The sequence below is a fragment of the Macrobrachium rosenbergii genome, unplaced genomic scaffold (genome assembly GCF_040412425.1).
Source record: "Macrobrachium rosenbergii isolate ZJJX-2024 unplaced genomic scaffold, ASM4041242v1 171, whole genome shotgun sequence".
In the NCBI taxonomy this organism is placed as follows: Eukaryota; Metazoa; Arthropoda; class Malacostraca; order Decapoda; family Palaemonidae; genus Macrobrachium; species Macrobrachium rosenbergii.
Window position 1 is genome coordinate 4,643,661 of NW_027100729.1, and position 17,586 is coordinate 4,661,246.

The window sequence follows — 17,586 nt, forward strand, 5'->3', positions numbered from 1 at the left end:
ATGATTGAGGTTGAATTCGTGAGTTAAAAATTGTGTGAAATTTGAGTTTTTGAGTGAAATATGGTTGAATGAAGAGAGGCATTGTGGGTCTCTTGACTCCTCCTAAGGAGACGATTGCCAATGTTCATTAACCGTTATTTAAAGCGTTAATTACGTTGCTTTCCTTATTTCGTTTCTTTATATAACGCTGAAGGTTAAATCGATGCTTGAAGTTAAATTCGTGATTTAGAAATTGCGTTAAATTTGAGGTTTTGAGGTGGGCTAAATGTGATTAAATTGAGTTAGGCATTTCTCGTCTCCTGAAGGTCAAGGTTACAAAGGTCAGACCTTATTTAGACCTTATTTGATCGATTTAAACTGTTTCTTCGTTTAGGCAATTTGTAGCCTTCTCAGGCCCTGTAGGCTGGGTTAGGCTCAGAGGTGTGGGGTAGGCTATGGCTTCAATAATGGGGTTGTTAACAATTTTGTTATGATTTTGGTCGTGATTTTGCTAATCCCCCCCACCCCCCACCCCCACCCACACCCCACTCCCATCCGAGGGTTGCTCCTTCATTACAAGATCATAGATGCTCCACAAGGGATGCATCCTAACTTAACCTACCCCAGGACACCATGCCCAGACTTGCTAGCAGTCTCCCCCTCCCCGCATCCTTCCAGAGGTAACCTTCGGACTGAGCAGAACCTGCACACAACTCCACCGCCGTCTCACCTGGATTTTTTGGGCAACTGAAAAAGAAAGTCACATGAATAATGATGGAGGCTTTTAGTAGCCTAACCCTTACTGAACCCAAATGGCTTAAAACAACCTCAAGACTAAACGAAAATGGTTTTTAAATGAGGTTTATTTCCAAAGCACTTTTCCAGGAAACTTCTCTGTTCCCAAAGTGTGATTTGTTCCCACATGATATACAAACCATTGATCCTTTGCATTAGGAATCACTTACAGCGCAGCTGGAAACGGCCACTGAACTTTCAAACAAGGTGGTTAACTACCGTCAGGGGGCCGGAGTCCCCCCTGCCCGGACGTAAACATTCAAATTTTGCTTCTGGCCGTCGTGCGATGCAGATGTGTTTCTTCCCTCTCTGCCCTGACTTCCATTGAGCTGTTTGTTCCAACACGATATACAAGCCCTCAGTCCTTTACATTAGGAATTACTTTCAGCGTAGGCTGGAAACGGCCGTTAAACTCTTGAGCAAGGTGGTTGGAATGCCCGCCTGCCCGGGTGTAAACATACCAGTTGTTCCTACACAAATACAAACCCTTGGTCCTTTACTTATACGGGGTTACTTTCGGCCTGTTTTCCTGGCTCTCTGCTCGGACCTTCCTGGAAGCTAAAGATGTGCCTCTTCATGGGGTGTTTGTTCCTGTTTGTTTTTTCTTGAGTATATTTGTGCGTGTTTGTGATGATGGATGAGTTATCGCAAACCCATGACTCTGATAATCCTGTGCTCTGGTTATGTCCTGGTAAGGATAAAAAGTGTGGCGCCTTCTGCTGTAGCAAGGGCACGGATCCTCACTCCCTTTGCCTAAAGTGTAGGAAAGGGAGTAAGGACCCTTCTGATTGTACTGTAGACGAACCTTGTGATGAGTGTAGGCTTTGGTCCCCCGAGCAGTGGGATAAGTATTCTCGGAAGCCTAGATATAAGCGTAAGGAGACCAAGGCGTCGGAGGTGCTGTCTTCGGCACCTTCGACTCCACCGGTTGCGAATCCTTTGCAGTCGTATCTAAGCCCCGAAGGCCTTCCCTTGCTGCCGATTCTTAGTTCTGAGTCTGTCTTGCTGTCCCCTGTGTCTGCATCCGCAGTCACAGAAGAGGCAAGATCGGTGGACCTAGGCTGCACTCCTCTTAGTTCTCCTCCTCACCCAGAGTTCCTGATCCCTGGGTTGGGGGGTCCCCCTACCCGTCTTTGTCTTCCGCAGGGTTGGCATCCGTGCCTGGTTTGAGTCAGGCGTGGGAGTCGCTCAGGATGGTTGGTAAGCCTGATCTGCCATCACTGCTCGCACGCATCAACAGTGCTGCGCGAGCAGGAGTAATCCTCCCCCCTCCCACTACCCACACGGTCGACGCTCTAACCACCACTACTGTCACCGCTGTGCTGCCGGGGAGGGTGATGAATACCGTCGGAACGCACCATGCATCTGGTGCAGTCCCTACTCCAGCCGTCTCCATGTTGACGGTGGCTGGGCCGGTCTGCTCGGTATACCACCCTTGCCTGGCTAAGCTCACACGCCTCCCACCACGCTTCCACCGTTGCCCGTGCCTGTCATGCAGACGTTCCTTACATCGTTGCCTGCGTGTGCCTCTGTGATGCCTAGTACCACTTCACGATATGAGTCTCCAGCCAGTCATCTTGTGTCATCTGCTGTTGCTGCCCCCACCCCTGTCGACCCCTGGTCTGTCTTCGGTAGGCTGGGGGATGTTGTGTTGTCGCTGATCAAGAAGAAGAAGAAGAAGAAGAAGCGCTCGCACCAGCCATCTACATCTTTGTCTTCTACTTTGTCATCGTCGTCATCGTCTTCGTCTGCCTCTTCACCCCCCTCTTCTACGACCAATCAGTCTAAGAAGGGGAAGGTGGATCCTCCCCCCCTAAGGAAACTCGCGCTTCTAAGGGGGCACAGTCCTCCCCTCGGGGGAAGACCGCTGGATCTCTCGCTGGGAAGGCTACCTCGGTACCCTCCTCAGACGGTTCAGGGGCTTCGTTCTCTCGAACTGATTGCATTTCGGCACCTTGTAAGCGAGCGTCGCCTTGAGCCGCTCCTCTCCTGTAGCGAGCTCGGGCACGGAATGAGAGAAGGGGAAAAGTCTTGGGGCATCTCCTCCACCTAAAACGTCATCCTTGTCCAAGTCGGACAAAGGATCGTCGGAGACGGCATCCATGGACATCTCTGCTGCGAAGGCGTCGGGAGGAACCAAGAAGAGGTTCCTGCAGCCTTCTTCGACTGCTTCAGCATTGAAGAAGGCTGGAACACGCCCGGACGTTAGGGACAGCGGTCTCCAATCAGCAGTTCGCGCCCCTGCGTTGGTCTCCTCTACACGCTCCAGTGTGGAGGACCGTCCAACGTCGGAGCGTGAGGAGGCCGTCCCTTGATCATCAAGACGGTCGCTCGCCTAGACGAGTAAGTCCGTCTAGGCCCTCTCGCGACGCTCTACCGCTGGTTGGACATCGTAAGGGGTACGGGGTTTCCACTGGTTATACCAGTGGACGCGACGGTAGTGTTCGCTCTGACTCTCCCACCCCCTCAACTTCCTCTGGATTCTCCGGGAGGAGACACGGGGTCAGTAGGATTGCTGGAGTTGAGGCTCTTGTGCATTCAGCATCAGAGGTGTAAGGTCCTTCCTCACTCCAACTGAGGGAGAGGTCGTACGCCTCTGTTGTCAGGGGCAGAGGTACGGGGTCTGTCTCGGGCTGTCCTGTGGGAGGGGCCTTTCTGGAAGGCCGTCTCTTGGAAGGTCCTCTTCCAAGAGATCCAGACACTCCAGAAATGCAGAGAGCATTTGTTGAGGTCGTTGCGCTGATTCGTCAGCACAGCGGTCTGGAGGAACCACTTCCAACTCCCTTGGAAGAACGGTTGTCCAGGTTGGAGGAGTTATACGCTTCCAAGAAGGAACCGAAACCCTCCCTTGGACTACCATGGTCTCCCTTGGCGGACAGTGTCCTCAAGCAGGTGAACGACTTGGTCTCTGGACCAACGTCTTAGCTTCGCTCGACTCACTTCACCAAGCTATTACCTCCCCCTCTACCGAGACAGAAGACATACTACGTGCCCTCGGAGGGAGCACTGCAGCAGAAGGTAGTGGAACTGGGCCTAGCTTGTCTATCTCCTGGTACCCCTTCAGCTCAGCTAACTGGGGAGCCTGCACTCCTCACACAAGGTGAGCTGAACGCCTTGGAGGGGACAGCTCTGTTTGCTCTCCAGGCGATCTCCTGGGCCTTCGCGTTGTCGAGAATCGCATCTTCGTCTGGCTCTCAGAACGAAGACCCAACCTTCAGGAGTCTTTGCCAGTCGGGTGGAAAGGCCATCTCTTTTATAGCCCACCAGATGGCAAACCTGGTACTGAAGAGACGGGATGCTGTGTTGTCCCGAAACTACAGATCAGCGGGCGCCGAAGCTGCAGTCTCCCTGTGCAACGGACCAATTCTGGACACCACCTCCCTCTTCCCCAGAGGAGAGGTGGATGCTGCGGTGGACAAGAGGAAGGCTGACGAATGCGACTGTCTTGTCCACCAGGCAGCGACGAAAGGTGTCGAGCAGCCTTCTCGTCCTGTGGCCTGGACCATGAGCCAGGCTAGCACCTCAGCCCCAAAGAAGTCTGGTGCTTCGACAGGCACTCAAGGAGAAGCCTAGACCTCTTCTTCTCCCCCACGGAAGGAATCGCAGGGTCCCTTTCGCCAGCCTGTCTCCACTAAGAAGAAAGGTAAGGCAAAGAAGGAGAGAGGAGGAGCTCATTAGGGATGGCGAGCCCCCTCAGATGCTGCCGTCGGTGTGGGAGGGGGTATGCCTATCATGCCACTGGGCAACTTAGCAGTGATACGGAGCGGAGACCTGGATAGCGAATGTCCTTCGGCAGGGATATTCTCTACCCTTCGAGTCGCCGCCTCCCCTCACCGACATACTGGTCCAGTTCCCCTCTTACCTTGAAGACCCCCAGAGGAGAGAGGCCCTACTTCAGGAGGTCGAAACTATGTTGAGCAAGGGAGCCATCAAAGTCGTCGAGGATCGATCTCCAGGCTTCTACAGCAGGATCTTTTTAATGGAGAAAGCTTCTGGTGGGTGGAGGCCAGTAATCTACCTCTCCCCCCCGAATCGTTTCGTTTGCCAGACTTGGTTCAAGATGGAGACAGTGCGCATGGTACTGTCAACCATCAGGGAGGACGACTTCATGCTGACGGTGGACTTCATGGACACGTACTTCCAGGTACCGGTTCATCCATCCTCTCGTCGGTACCTTCGCTTTGTCCTCGGAGGAGTGGTCTACCAGTTCAGGGTACTATGTTTTGGGCTGTCGACCGCTCCACAGGTGTTCACACGAATGTTCACCCTGGTGTCAGTTTGGGCCCATTCTCACAGGATACGCCTTCTGAGGTATCTTGACGATTGGTTAGTCCTGGCAAGCTCACGCTTGCAGTTGCTACAGGACAGAGTTCGCCTCCTCGAGTTGTGTCGTGAGCTGGGTATCGTGATTAACTTGGGGAAGTCGGATCTCATTCCCAAACAGAGGACTCAGTATCTGGGCATGCTGATCGATACGGCAGCAGGCAGAGTCTTTCCCTCAAAGGCTCGCATCAGCACGTTCAGGAAGGTGGCAAGGCAGTTCCTGTCGAGGCAGGAACAGCCAGCTGAACAGTGGCAAGTCGTGATCAGTCACTTGCCGTCATTGGAGAAGCTCGTACTGCACGGTCGGCTCCACCTTCAGTCTCTCCAGTGGAGACTGAGGGACTTCTGGGATCAGTGTCTCTCGGGAGCCCCAGTCAGTTCTCATACCCATCTCTCAGGAGGTGAGGGACGATCTCAACTGGTGGTCGGACGACAGGAACCTCTGCATAGGGATGCACCTGTCCTCTCGGCCTCCAGACATGCTGCTCTTCACAGACGCATCGAAGGAGGGCTGGGGTGCACACCTGGAGGAGTTGCTGACTTCAGGCGTGTGGGACCATCACGACTAGCGCCTTCACATCAACGTCCTGGAGATGAAGGCAGCTTTCTTAGCCCTTCAGTATTTCCGTGACCATTTTATGGTACACTCGTTGGTGTTGATGAGCGACAACATGACCGTAGTGGCATACATCAAGCAAGGGGGACTTGTCTCCTGCGCTCTCCACACGTTGATGGTAAAGGTGCACGAGTGGGCAGTAGCCCACTCTGAGGAGCTGTCAGCCAGATACATCCCAGGCAAGAGGAACGTTCTGGCGGACACACTCAGCCATCGGGATCAGGTGGTGGGAGCTGAGTGGTCCCTTCACCAGAGTGTGGCGGACAGTCTCTTCGACCTGTGGGGGCTTCCAGTAGTGGGTCTGTTCACCACCCGGTATAACAGGAAGCTTCCAACCTTCTCCGTCGTACCGGACCCATGGGTGGCTGCAGAAGACGCCTTCCAACACTCGTGGGACAACCTCGAAGTGTATGCCTTTCCCCCATTCTGTCTCATTCGTCCAGTTCTCAGTCGAGTCCTGGTGTCGACGAATCTGGAGAATGATCCTGGTGGCTCCCAAGCGACCCGAGGCCGCTTATTTTGGTATCTGGACCTGCTGGCTCTGCTTTCTGAGACTCGGAGAGAGCTTCCCCCCTGGCACAACCTTCTACGTCAGCCGCATGTAGAACGGTACCACCAGGCTGTGGCCTCCCTGTCACTTCTTGCCTGAAGGTTATCCAGCATCTCTTGCGAGCGAGAGGCTTTTCTTGCCGAACAGCGACAGAGATGGCAGGATACCTCAGGAAGTCTTCTGCAGCAGTTTACTGGGGAAAGTGGGCCGTCTTCTGTGGTTGGTGTCGTAGATGGGGTTATTCTCCGGTCGGAGCCTATCTTCCGCAGGTAGCGGACTTTCTCATCTATCTTCGTCGAGAGAAGCCCCTATCAGTTTCAGCGGTAAAGGGATACAGAGCTACTTTAGCACTGGTCCTGAAGTTGAAAGGCATCGATATTTCGCCCTCCCTGGAGATATCATTGCTGATGAAGAACTTCGAACGGTCTTCCCCTCCCAGGGAACTGAGGCCCCCTGAGTGGGATGTGTCTCTCGTTTTGTGGAGCCTGACTCGTGCCCCATACGAGCCACTACGAGAAGCCACAGACAGGAATCCTACTCTTAAGACCGTCTTCCTGCTTGCCCTGGCATCGGCGAAGAGGATTAGTGAACTACAGGGACTTTCTTTTGCAGTTAAACACTCAGGGGATGGGCATCAGTGACCTTTCGAGTTCGTCCTGGTTCGTAGCAAAGACACAGAATCCAGTGGTCCCTGACGCTCGATTTGAGTCTTTCACGATCCCATCCCTTGGTGACTTCGTTAATGATGACCCTGACGAGGTGCTGCTCTGTCCTGTAGGGGTGCTATGGCGCTATCTGAGGAGAACTCGGCATCTCAGGCCAGAGTGTCGACGACTCTTCGTTAGCACCGGGATCCCTAAGAAGGAGGTGTCCAAGAACACGATCTCCTTCTGGCTTCGTGAGGTTATCAAGAAGGCGTATGCAGCAGCCGGAGAGGATGACGCCAGCGCTCTGCGTCCACACGCTCACGAAATCAGAGGGATTGTGCCTACTTTGGCATTCAAGAAAAACTTGTCGGTTCAGCAGGTACTGAGGGCAGGATTGTGGTCACGCCAGACCACATTCACCTCTTTTTACGTAAGGGACGTTACCCATAGGTCCTTGGATACCTTCTTCTTGGGACCAGTGGTGGCTGCTCAACAAGTTGTATAACTTACCCAGCTCCTGTACAGGACAGTGCTGTGTCTCGTCTGTTGTACGTGCATGATTGGGCGTGAAAGATGAGTGACTGGCTCTCTCTTCCTCCCCTTCATCTGGCTTCTTCCTTCGGGCAGAGAGTTTGGGCCGTATAAGCTGAACCAGACGTCAGACGCAGGTGAGTTTCATGACTTGAGTATCCTAATCTTTGTTGCCTATCAGGTACAGATTAGATGTAATGTCCCCTCCTTCCCTTACAAGGCAGGAAAGGGGTTGCAGGCTAAATACCAAACCCATTCTTCATTTTGGTTCTTAGTCCCCGACGTCCTCAGATCAGCTCTCCTGTGGCTGGGGTAGGTTCTCTCTCTCTTATACCTTGCTGTGTGTTCGCTTACATACCGTAACTTCGTCACAGCAGGGGTGGTCTAGTAGACTGGCTCGTGACACTCCAGTTCACATAACAGTGGTCACGGTGCGGTGGCTATGTCCTCCTGGCTCTTACCCCAGGAGGACAAAAGGTGTGGTTGACCTTCCAGTCGTTCAGAGACCTCCACTCAGATTCCTCCCACCGAATTATGAGTCCCCATATAAGTAAAGGACCAAGGTTTTGTATTTGTGTAGGAACAAATCGTGTTTTTTAAGAGTAAAATGCTTTTTTCCTAACATACAAACCCGAGGTCCTTTACTCAGGTTGCCCACCTCAGCCTCCCCACAATCTGCCCTAGACCAGAAAGCAAAGTGAATGCGTGACGCCGGGCAGGGGTTAGTGTGGGTGCCCCACTGTAACCATCCAACTACCCGGCCTGTAGTTATACTACTGCACTGCCTTGTTAAGTCTTTAGTGGCCATGCAATGCCCCAGCCTTAACATCGAACACGAGGCAGAAAGATCCTTGCCCTCATGTAGGAGACAGCCCTTCGACCATGTGGGACAAGACCGCGAACACGTGGATAGGAACACATAATAAAAATATATAGAAATTGAATGTATATATAGTAATTAGTATACTGTATATTCATGTATAATCTGTAGATTATTTTCATTGAACAACACTTAATTTTTGTCAATATTTCACCACAATCTCTTGTAGATACTTAAATCTAAGTCTTTAGATACCCGTACTACCTTTCCGTCCTCATGACGGCACAAAACGCATGCGTTCCCGCTTTTGTATTAAAATAGTTTTGTTTTATTTAATGATGAAAAACTCTGCACCTTATTTTCAAATGGATGACAGCTTTTGCAAATATAGCATTCAGATAAATGAAATATCATTTCATAAGTAATGTCTCACTTTGTGGTGATCTTTTGCTCTCATCCACTGTACTTGCATATCAAGTCTGAACAAATAAAGCTCACAAATACAGAGCGCTAGATAACGAACAGTCTCAGTAGATACAAAGAAATAATTGAAATTACAGCAAAAATAGTATTGAACACAATATAAAGGATCCACAATGAAATCGCTTCACAGCAAACTCCCTTCTTTTGTACGCTTTGGTAGAGTCTTGCATCTGTGATGTCTTTATTTGATTTTATTTCTTTTATTTAATTTTTATTTTGAAGACATTTGCTGTATATATTCAGCTCTTCTTTTCTCTCCTCTGCATCAGTGTCACAGGGATCTCAAACGTTAAACACTGTTTGCAAATTGCAAATAACATTTTGTTCATGAGACTTACCTGACAGATATATATATAGCTGTATTCTCCGAAGACCGACAGAATTTCAAAAAACTTACGACACACGCAGTGGGGCCAGGTGGTTAGTACCCATTCCCGCCGCTGGGAGGCGGGTATCAGGAACCATTCCCATTTTCTATTCAGATTTTCTCTGTCGCCGGTACTGTCAACACCCGTTGTCAATACCTTCGTCGTTGGATTTCGAAAACTTTTTTGCCACTTGAGTATTCTGATTGTCTTTTGGTTTTTTGACTTTGGATTTGTGGATAGGCATACGCTATTGTGGACCGTTTTTGATTTTGGCTTTGACTTTTCTTTGGTTATGATGTCTGGATCTAGTTCTGCTAGTTTCAGGGTATGTGGTGTGAAAGAGTGTAAGGTGAGGCTACCGAAAGCTTCGGTAGATCCTCACACAGTATGCATGAGGTGTAGAGGGCATGCTTGTTTGATTGATGATTGCTGTAAGGAGTGTAAGACTTTGCCTGATGCCGATTGGAAGATTTATGATTCATATGTGCGCAAGTTAGAGCGTGACAGGATCAGGAGGTCTTCCTCCAGAAGTGTGTCGGCTGGTAGAAGTCAGGGCAATATTTTGTCACCTGTTAACCCTTCTGTAGACTTTGTTTCACCTAACCCTGTAGTGTTGCCTTCGGGCCCTGAGGTTGTGTCTGTGGGAGGTAATGCCCTGACGGAGATTTTGAACTCCATCCGTTCCTTGGAGTCGAAAGTACTTGCCATCGAAAGTGTAGTGAAGTGCAGTGATCCCCCTAGTGTTGTGGAGGGGGCGTCAGATCGGCCCTATAATGCCTCTAGGCCTGGACCTCTGTCGGACTCCCAGGACTCAGGGAGTGGGCAAGTCGAAAGCCGCAAGAGGGTTACGGGGGCTCCCCACCAATCTGGCGTCCCTTCGGCAGGACCTGTTGTCGATTCCCAGGCTGCCAAGGATCGTGCTCGCGCACGCATCCTTAAGGATTGCTTCTTGTCCTCCGAGGTGCCCTCCCCGCGCAAGGGGTCAAGCTCTCGGAGGGACTCTCGCGCTTGGAAGAGAGGCTTCGGAGAGGAGGACGCTTCACGTCCTCTTTCTCGGGGTGCGTTTGCTTCTTCACCTGAATGGTTCGGCGAGTGCCCGCCGCAGAAGAGGACCAGGACATCTTCCGAGGAGAACGCTTTTGAGCACCCCAGTCGCTCCAGGGAAAGAGCTGTCGTTGCCCCTGGGAGAAGGAAGAGGGCGTCCCCTCGCCCCTCATCTTCTCACAGGAGGAGCCCTTCTCCTGAGAGGGAGTCTTCTCCTTCTAAACGAATTCTGCTTGATATGCAGCGGCAGTTGGCGTCGCTCCTTGGTGAGAGGGAGCCTGAGCAGCGTCAACGCCGTAAGGACTTGAGGCTGCCTGTCAAGAGGTCTAAGAAGTCATCCTCTCCTGCTCCTCGTTCGTATTCTTCGCCGGCGAGTTCACCCAGCCGCCCTCATCGTTCGTTGGATCGCCGTTGTGACGCTCTGCATCGACTTGACGTTCCTCAAGCTGCTGGACCTGACGCTTCCCATGCTCGTCAGGACGCCCCTCTCGCAGCTCGGCAAGACGCGCGGCAGGACGTTCGGCACGACGCTCGACTGGACGCTCGGCAGCACGCTCGTCAGGATGCTCAACAGGACGCTCAGCAAGACGCTCGGCAGGACGCTCCTTTCTCAGTTTTGTGGGACGCTTCAGAGCTTTCTGCAATAGTTTCGCTGAAGCAGAGGTCCCATTTGCGGATCGGACCACAAGACCTTAGACTTCCCCAGGTTCCAGAAGTCTCTCCTGTTGCTCCCGTCGAAGAGGGAGAGGTGTCAAGTGAGTCGGAGTCTGCAGAGCAGGAGCAGCCTCCTAAGTCGTCTTCTTCAGACTACCAGGTTTTGACCAGCCTGCTAAGGGACTTGTTTGCAGATAAGTTTCAGCCTTCTGCCCCTCTCTCTCCTCCTTCGCAGTTAGCTTCTTCGAAGGTGAGGAGATCGCCGGGATTCCTTCAGATGAAGACGTCGCTTGCTACCAAGAGAGCATTTAAGAAGATCAACACTTGGATGGACGATCGGAAGACCCAAGGCAAGACTTCCTTTGCCATGCCTCCGTCTAAGTTGAGCGGAAAGGCGAGAATGTGGTATGAGACAGGAGAGGAAGTCAGTTCCAGAGTTCCTTCCTCTTCCCAAGGAGACTTCGCTAGTTTGGTCAATGCTCCAAGGAGGTCCCTCCTTTCTTCCTCGAAGGTGGCTTGGACACTTTCAGAGACGGACCATCACCTCAAAGGGCTTTTCCGCACGATGGAAGTTTTTAACTTTTTGGATTGGTGCTTGGGGGCCTTGGACTTGAAGACTCGAAGTCCTGACTCGATCAGTCTGGGGGAGCTGTCCAGCGTGTTGGCGTGCATGGACAAGGCCATCAGGGATGGCGCGGATGAACTGGCTGCTCATTTCGGTACGGGCCTCTTGAAGAAGAGGGCCTTGTATTGTAACTACACGGCAAAGTCAGTTTCTCCTTTGCAGAGGGCAGAATTGCTTTTCTCCCCTCTATCTAGCCATCTCTTCCCCAATTCCTTGATCAAGGATCTCGCCACCAGCCTTAAGGAGAAGGCTACTCATGACCTCCTAGCCCAGTCTTCCAGACGTCCAGATGTCCCGTCCACTTCCTCTCAGGGACAAGCTTCTAAGAGGCAGAAGCCCTTTCGTGGTAGAGCTTCCTCCTCAAGGTCGTTTCCTTGAGGAAGAGGGCTTTCCAGAGGCAGAGCCCCTTCTAAACCTAGGGGCAAGAAATGATGTACCGGACCTCCAGACACCAGTAGGAGCCAGGCTTCTTTCGTTTGTGAAGGTCTGGAGAGCAAGAGGGACGGACTCCTGGTCCCTCAAAGTCATCGAGAAAGGCTACAAGATCCCGTTCCTCGAGTTTCCACCGCTGGGCTCAACGCCCAGGGATCTGTCACCCTCCTTTTCGATCTGCTCGACCAGATGCTCGAGAAGAGAGCCATAGAGCACGTCCTGGAGTTAGATTCCCCAGGATTCTACAATCGGCTCTTCCTGGTACCGAAGCAGTCGGGAGGGTGGAGACCAGTCCTAGACGTCAGCAGACTGAACCGTTTTGTGGTGAAGGAGAAGTTCAGGATGGAGACATCTCAGTCGGTATTAGGAGCTTTAAGACCAGGCGATTGGATGGTTTCGCTGGACCTCCAGGACGCCTACTTTCACGTTCCCATTCATCATCAGTCAAGGAAGTACTTGAGGTTTGTCCTGGGGGGACAAGTTTACCAATTCAGAGCTCTTTGCTTCGGGCTAAGTACAGCACCGATGGTCTTCATGGTGCTGATGAGGAACATGGCGCGATGGCTTCACCTAGCGGGCTTAAGGATCTCGCTTTATTTGGACAATTGGCTCATTCGAGCATCATCGGAGGAGAGGTGTCTGGAGGACCTGCATACGACTTTGGAGTTGACAAAGTCCCTGGGACTTTTGGTGAATTTCGAAAAGTCACATCTGATCCCTACTCAGTCCATCGTTTATCTGGGGATTCGGATGGATTCAGTGGCTTTTCGAGCTTTTCCGTCGCAGGAACGACAGCAGCACTGCTTAGACAAAGTTTCAGCCTTCCTGGGGAAAGAAACATGCTTGGTGAGGGAATGGATGAGTCTGCTGGGGACCATTTCATCGCTGGAGAAGTTTGTTTCCCTGGGGAGACTGCATCTCAGACCGCTCCAGTTTTTCCTTGCGGAGAACTGGGAAGACAAGGAGGACCTAGAGGAGACTCTGAAGATCTCTCTCTCTGCCAAGGACCACCTAAGGTGGTGGCTCGATCCCATGAAGTTGGCAGAAGGGGTTTCTCTCCACCTTCAGAACCCCGACCTAGTGTTGTTTTCCGATGCGTCCACGTCAGGATGGGGAGCAACACTAGGGGGGGAGGAAGTGTCAGGCACCTGGAGAGGGGAACAGGTGTCCTGGCACATCAATCTAAAAGAATTGGGAGCGATTCAGTTGGCCCTCCAATTTCTTCGAGGATCAGGTTTCAGGTCGAGTGGTGCAGATCAACTCGGACAACACCACAGCCCTGGCGTACCTCAAGAAACAGGGAGGTACTCACTCTCGGTCCCTGTTCATGCTTGCAAGAGAGATCCTGCTGTGGGCCCATGCTCGGCAGATTACGCTACTCACAAGATTCGTGGCAGGAGTCGAGAACGTACGCGCGGATCTTCTCAGTCGGCATCAACAACTTCTGCCTCTGTACTACTCTCCCGTGCTCGACCCAGGAGCGGTAGCAGTAGATGCCCTCCTCTGGGACTGGAAGGATCTGGACCTTTATGCCTTTCCCCCCTTCAAGATCTTGGGGGAAGTCATCAGGAAGTTTGCGGCTTCAGAAGGGTCAAGGATGACGTTAATCGCCCCCTTTTGGCCGTCGACAGTGGTTCACAGAGGTCACGACATTCCTGGTGGACTTCCCAAGGACGCTTCCCATGAGAGTCGATCTTCTCAGACAGCCCCACTTTGAGAGGTACCACAAAAACCTCCCCGCTCTGAGTCTGACTGCATTCAGACTATCGAAAAGTTGGCCAGAACGAGGGGTTTTTCAAGACCAGTGGCAAGGGCTATTGCCAGCGCCAGGAGAGCCTCCTCCAATCAGTGTACCAATCGAAGTGGGCCAACTTCAGGAGATGGTGTAAGATCAAGGGGATTTCCTCAACCACGACCTCTGTGTCCCAGATAGCCGACTTCCTTTTTTATTTAAGGAAGGAACAAAAGCTGGCAGTACCTACCATCAAAGGTTATAGAAGTATGCTGTCAGCGGTCTTTAGGCATAGAGGTCTCGACTTAACCGACAACAAGGCCCTTCATGATCTTTTAAGGTCTTTCGAAACCACTAAGGTGGCTCAGCCAAGGCTGCCTTCCTGGAATTTGGACGTAGTTCTAAAATTCCTTATGTCCAGTCGGTTTGAGCCTTTACATCCTGCAACCTTGAAAGATGTGACTAGAAAGACTGTTTTCCTAACTGCTCTGGCGACGGCGAAGAGAGTTAGTGAAGTTCAAGCCATCAGTAAGCATATAGGTTTTAGAGGCCATAATGCAGTATGTTCTCTAAGCCCTTTGTTTCTAGCTAAGAACGAGAACCCGTCTACCCCTTGGCACAGGACCTTCGAGATTAAGGGTTTGACGGAAATTCTTGGACAAGAACCAGAGAGAGTCCTGTGTCCTGTCAGGGCTCTCAAATTTTATTTGCAGACAACTAAGGAAAGTCGAGGTCCTTTCGGACAATCTGTGGTGCTTGGTCAAAAGGCCAGATTTGCCTTTGTCTAAGAATGCACTGGCGTTCCTTTTAAGAAGCACCATTTTAGACGGGCATTCTGACGTTCAAGACAGTGGCATGAGTCTATGGAAAGTCAAGGCCCACGAAGTGAGAGCCATTGCTACCTCAGTGGCTTTCCAGAGGAATATGTCTCTCAATGACATTCTGGGGGCCACCTTTTGGCGAAGCAATTCGGTGTTCGCTTCGCACTACCTAACTGATGTGAAGACGACTTACGAGAATTGCTGTGCGCTAGGGCCTTACGTTTCCGCAGATGCGATTTTGGGGCCAGAGAGCGACACTCACCCTATCCTGTAGAAAATGGTTAGGAAGTGTTTTTTATTTTGGTTATGGTGTTTTTGTTTTTATGGTTGTTGGGTCGGCCAGTGGGGGTGGACGTCCCAGTCCTTAGCTTATGTTATGGCATCATGATGTAGCTAGGCTTGGTCAGGTGGTTGGTTATGATTCGTTTGCCCTCATAGTTTGGTCATATGGTCTAGTCGCATTGTGGTCTCGCCCCGTTGACAGATCATTTAGAACTCACCAGCTATATAGGTCACTACCTTGCTGGAGACTCTAGTAAAGCAGAAGCAGGCTTGGGTGACAGTAATCACGAATTCAGCTATGCTAACAGGTAAGGAACCAAGGCGTCAATCGCCTACATATATTTGTTTCCTAAATCCTATTCTGTCTCTTCCCACCTCCAATGGTGGGATTCAGCTATATATATATCTGACAGGTAAGTCTCATGAACAAAATGATATTTTTATAATAAAAAAAAAGTTTGTTCATACTTACCTGGCAGATATATCTAATCATAGTACCCACCCACCTCCCCTCAGGAGACAGTGGCACTAGAAAATCTGAATAGAAAATGGGAATGGTTCCTGATACCCGCCTCCCAGCGGCGGGAATGGGTACTAACCACCTGGCCCCACTGCGTGTGTCGTAAGTTTTTTGAAATTCTGTCGGTCTTCAGAGAATACAGCTATATATATATCTGCCAGGTAAGTATGAACAAACTGTATTTTATCATTAAAATATCATTTTCTGGCCATACGAGAATATTTACTGGGCCTGAAATGGAGTATGGGAACAGTGTAGCACTAACACACTATTTGGATTGTAATTATTTTTGTGTGTGTAATGTAAATAACATAACACGAGACATGATTACGTGGCAGATAGAGAAGACAGCAGTCAAGACACAAGTCCCACCTGAATCAGTGAATGGGTGATCACGTGATTGAAGTCAAAGTTCTCTGACTAGAAACAGACAGAGAGGAGAGATGGCAGCAGCAGCAGCAGCACCAAGGAAGTCGGGATGCAGCAATAGAAAGGAGTTTTGTGGTGTGTGTGTGCGTGCGCCATCTCCCACATTTCTGGATCAGGTAGTTGGCAGGCCTACTTAGAGACTATATAGGCAGGGCTACCCTACTGCGGCCTAAGCTTGTAAGGGGTCTGGTTACAGTTAGACTGTATAGACTGCAGACTGCTCAGCTGTAGCCTGAACCTGTTTAAATGGATATTTGTTCCGACACAATATACAAACCCTCGGTCCTTTACATTAGGAGATACTTTCAGGCGTAGGCTGGAAACGGCCGTTAAACTCTTGAACAAGGTGGTTAGGCAGTAACTACCTCCAGGTAGGCGGGGATACCCGCCTGCCCGGATGTAAACATTCCAGTTTGCTTTCGGCCGTCATGCGTTGCTGACGTATTTTTTGTTCTCTCTGCTGACTGTTGTTAAGCTCTTACGGTGGGATCTTTCTGTATTTTTGTTTATATATTGCGTGTGTTTGATATTTGGTAATACAAACCCACGATTTGTGATAACCTTGTGTAAGCCGTCGTTCCTGCCTGTGTCTTGGGTTTGACGGCCAAGGGCTTAGCTGGAGTAGCGTAGCCAAGTGGTAATGCTTCTCTCCAGCGGCCCTTTTTCGTAATACTGGAGGCGCCTGTACTTTCGGGATTAGTTTGGGACGCTTTTTCTTCACTTCCCTACATCCATCGGGACGTAAGATTAGTCCCTTCTTGGGCTTCCGCCCTCCGTGTGTAAGGGGCATCACTAATTTCTTCCTTCTTTTGCTGAGTGTTTGTCTCCGCCTGCGCTTAGAGATTTGCGGGCTGAGTGGGAGGTTACTGGCGTCGTCGATAAGTTCCGCTTCCACGGCGCCCCTTGGTGGGCTCCCCTCTGTCCTTTTTCTCTTCCCGTAGGTTCTTCCTTCTCTCTCCTTCGCCCTCTTCGCTCGCTCGTCGGGTGAAGACAGGGGGGGAGCGAGCAACCTCGTCTAGAGTACCTCCTAACGCTGCGTAGGGCTGTTCCCCTTGTAGCGGGAGGAGCCTCCCTCTACTAATCATATTTGTTTTTTCTTTCAGGTTGACAGTGAGCATTGCAGAGACAGCAGTAGTTGGCTGGATATCATATATCAAGAATATCTTGCATGAAGCAGTCCCGACTTTCATTCAGTGTTGCTTCGGGATCGACCACAATACCTGATTAGATGACATATTACCACGTCGGGATCGCTCTGACTCTGTTCCCGCTGATGTAGTTCGATCGCTGTCATTGCTGGTTTTCATGTATGCTGTTGCAATGCTTCCTGCGTATCTGTGGTCTATCTGCTCCTGCTGTTCCCTGTGTTTTGCTCGTGTCAACTCTACGACAGTCTCGGGGCTGCTCTCCTGGTCTCCTGCCGCAGCCGCCCTGATCGCTCCTGTCGATGCTGGTGACTTTCAATGACACTCTGTCTGTTGCATTAGCTCCTGCCTTCCGAACAGCTACGTAGCTCCTGCATCGAATGTCCTGATCGTGCCCGCTTCTTCTCCTAGTGGTCGTGCCCGGGGCCACTTCCGTTGTGTTCCTGCCTGCTGCCATCCTGTAGAAGACGTGGGCGTGAAGGGAAGGAAGTCGCCTTGTGGAAGTGACGTTCCTGGCCGTTGCATAGCTCCTGCTCTCCGAACCTTTGCCGTAGCTCCTGCATCGGCTGTCCTGATCATTCCTGCTGCTCCTGGCGGTCGTGCCCGGGTCCGCTTCCGTGCGTTCCTGCTAGCTGCCCCAGAGGTTACGATGTCTGCCATCCTGTAGAAGATGTCGGCGTGAAGATTTAGGAAGTGGTCCTGTTGAGGTGATTTTCCTGGCCGTTGCAGTAGCTCCTGCCCTCCGATCTGCTGCTGTAGCTCCTGCATCGGCTGTCCTGATCATGCTTCT

The 17,586-nt window shown here is 51.2% G+C and overlaps 1 protein-coding gene across 1 annotated transcript in view; it reads left to right on the plus strand.

Annotated features, from left to right (window-relative positions):
- LOC136838104 (gastrula zinc finger protein XlCGF7.1-like) overlaps nucleotides 1-17,586 on the plus strand; it is a 48,239-nt gene that overhangs the window by 144 nt on the left and 30,509 nt on the right. The window lies entirely within an intron of this gene.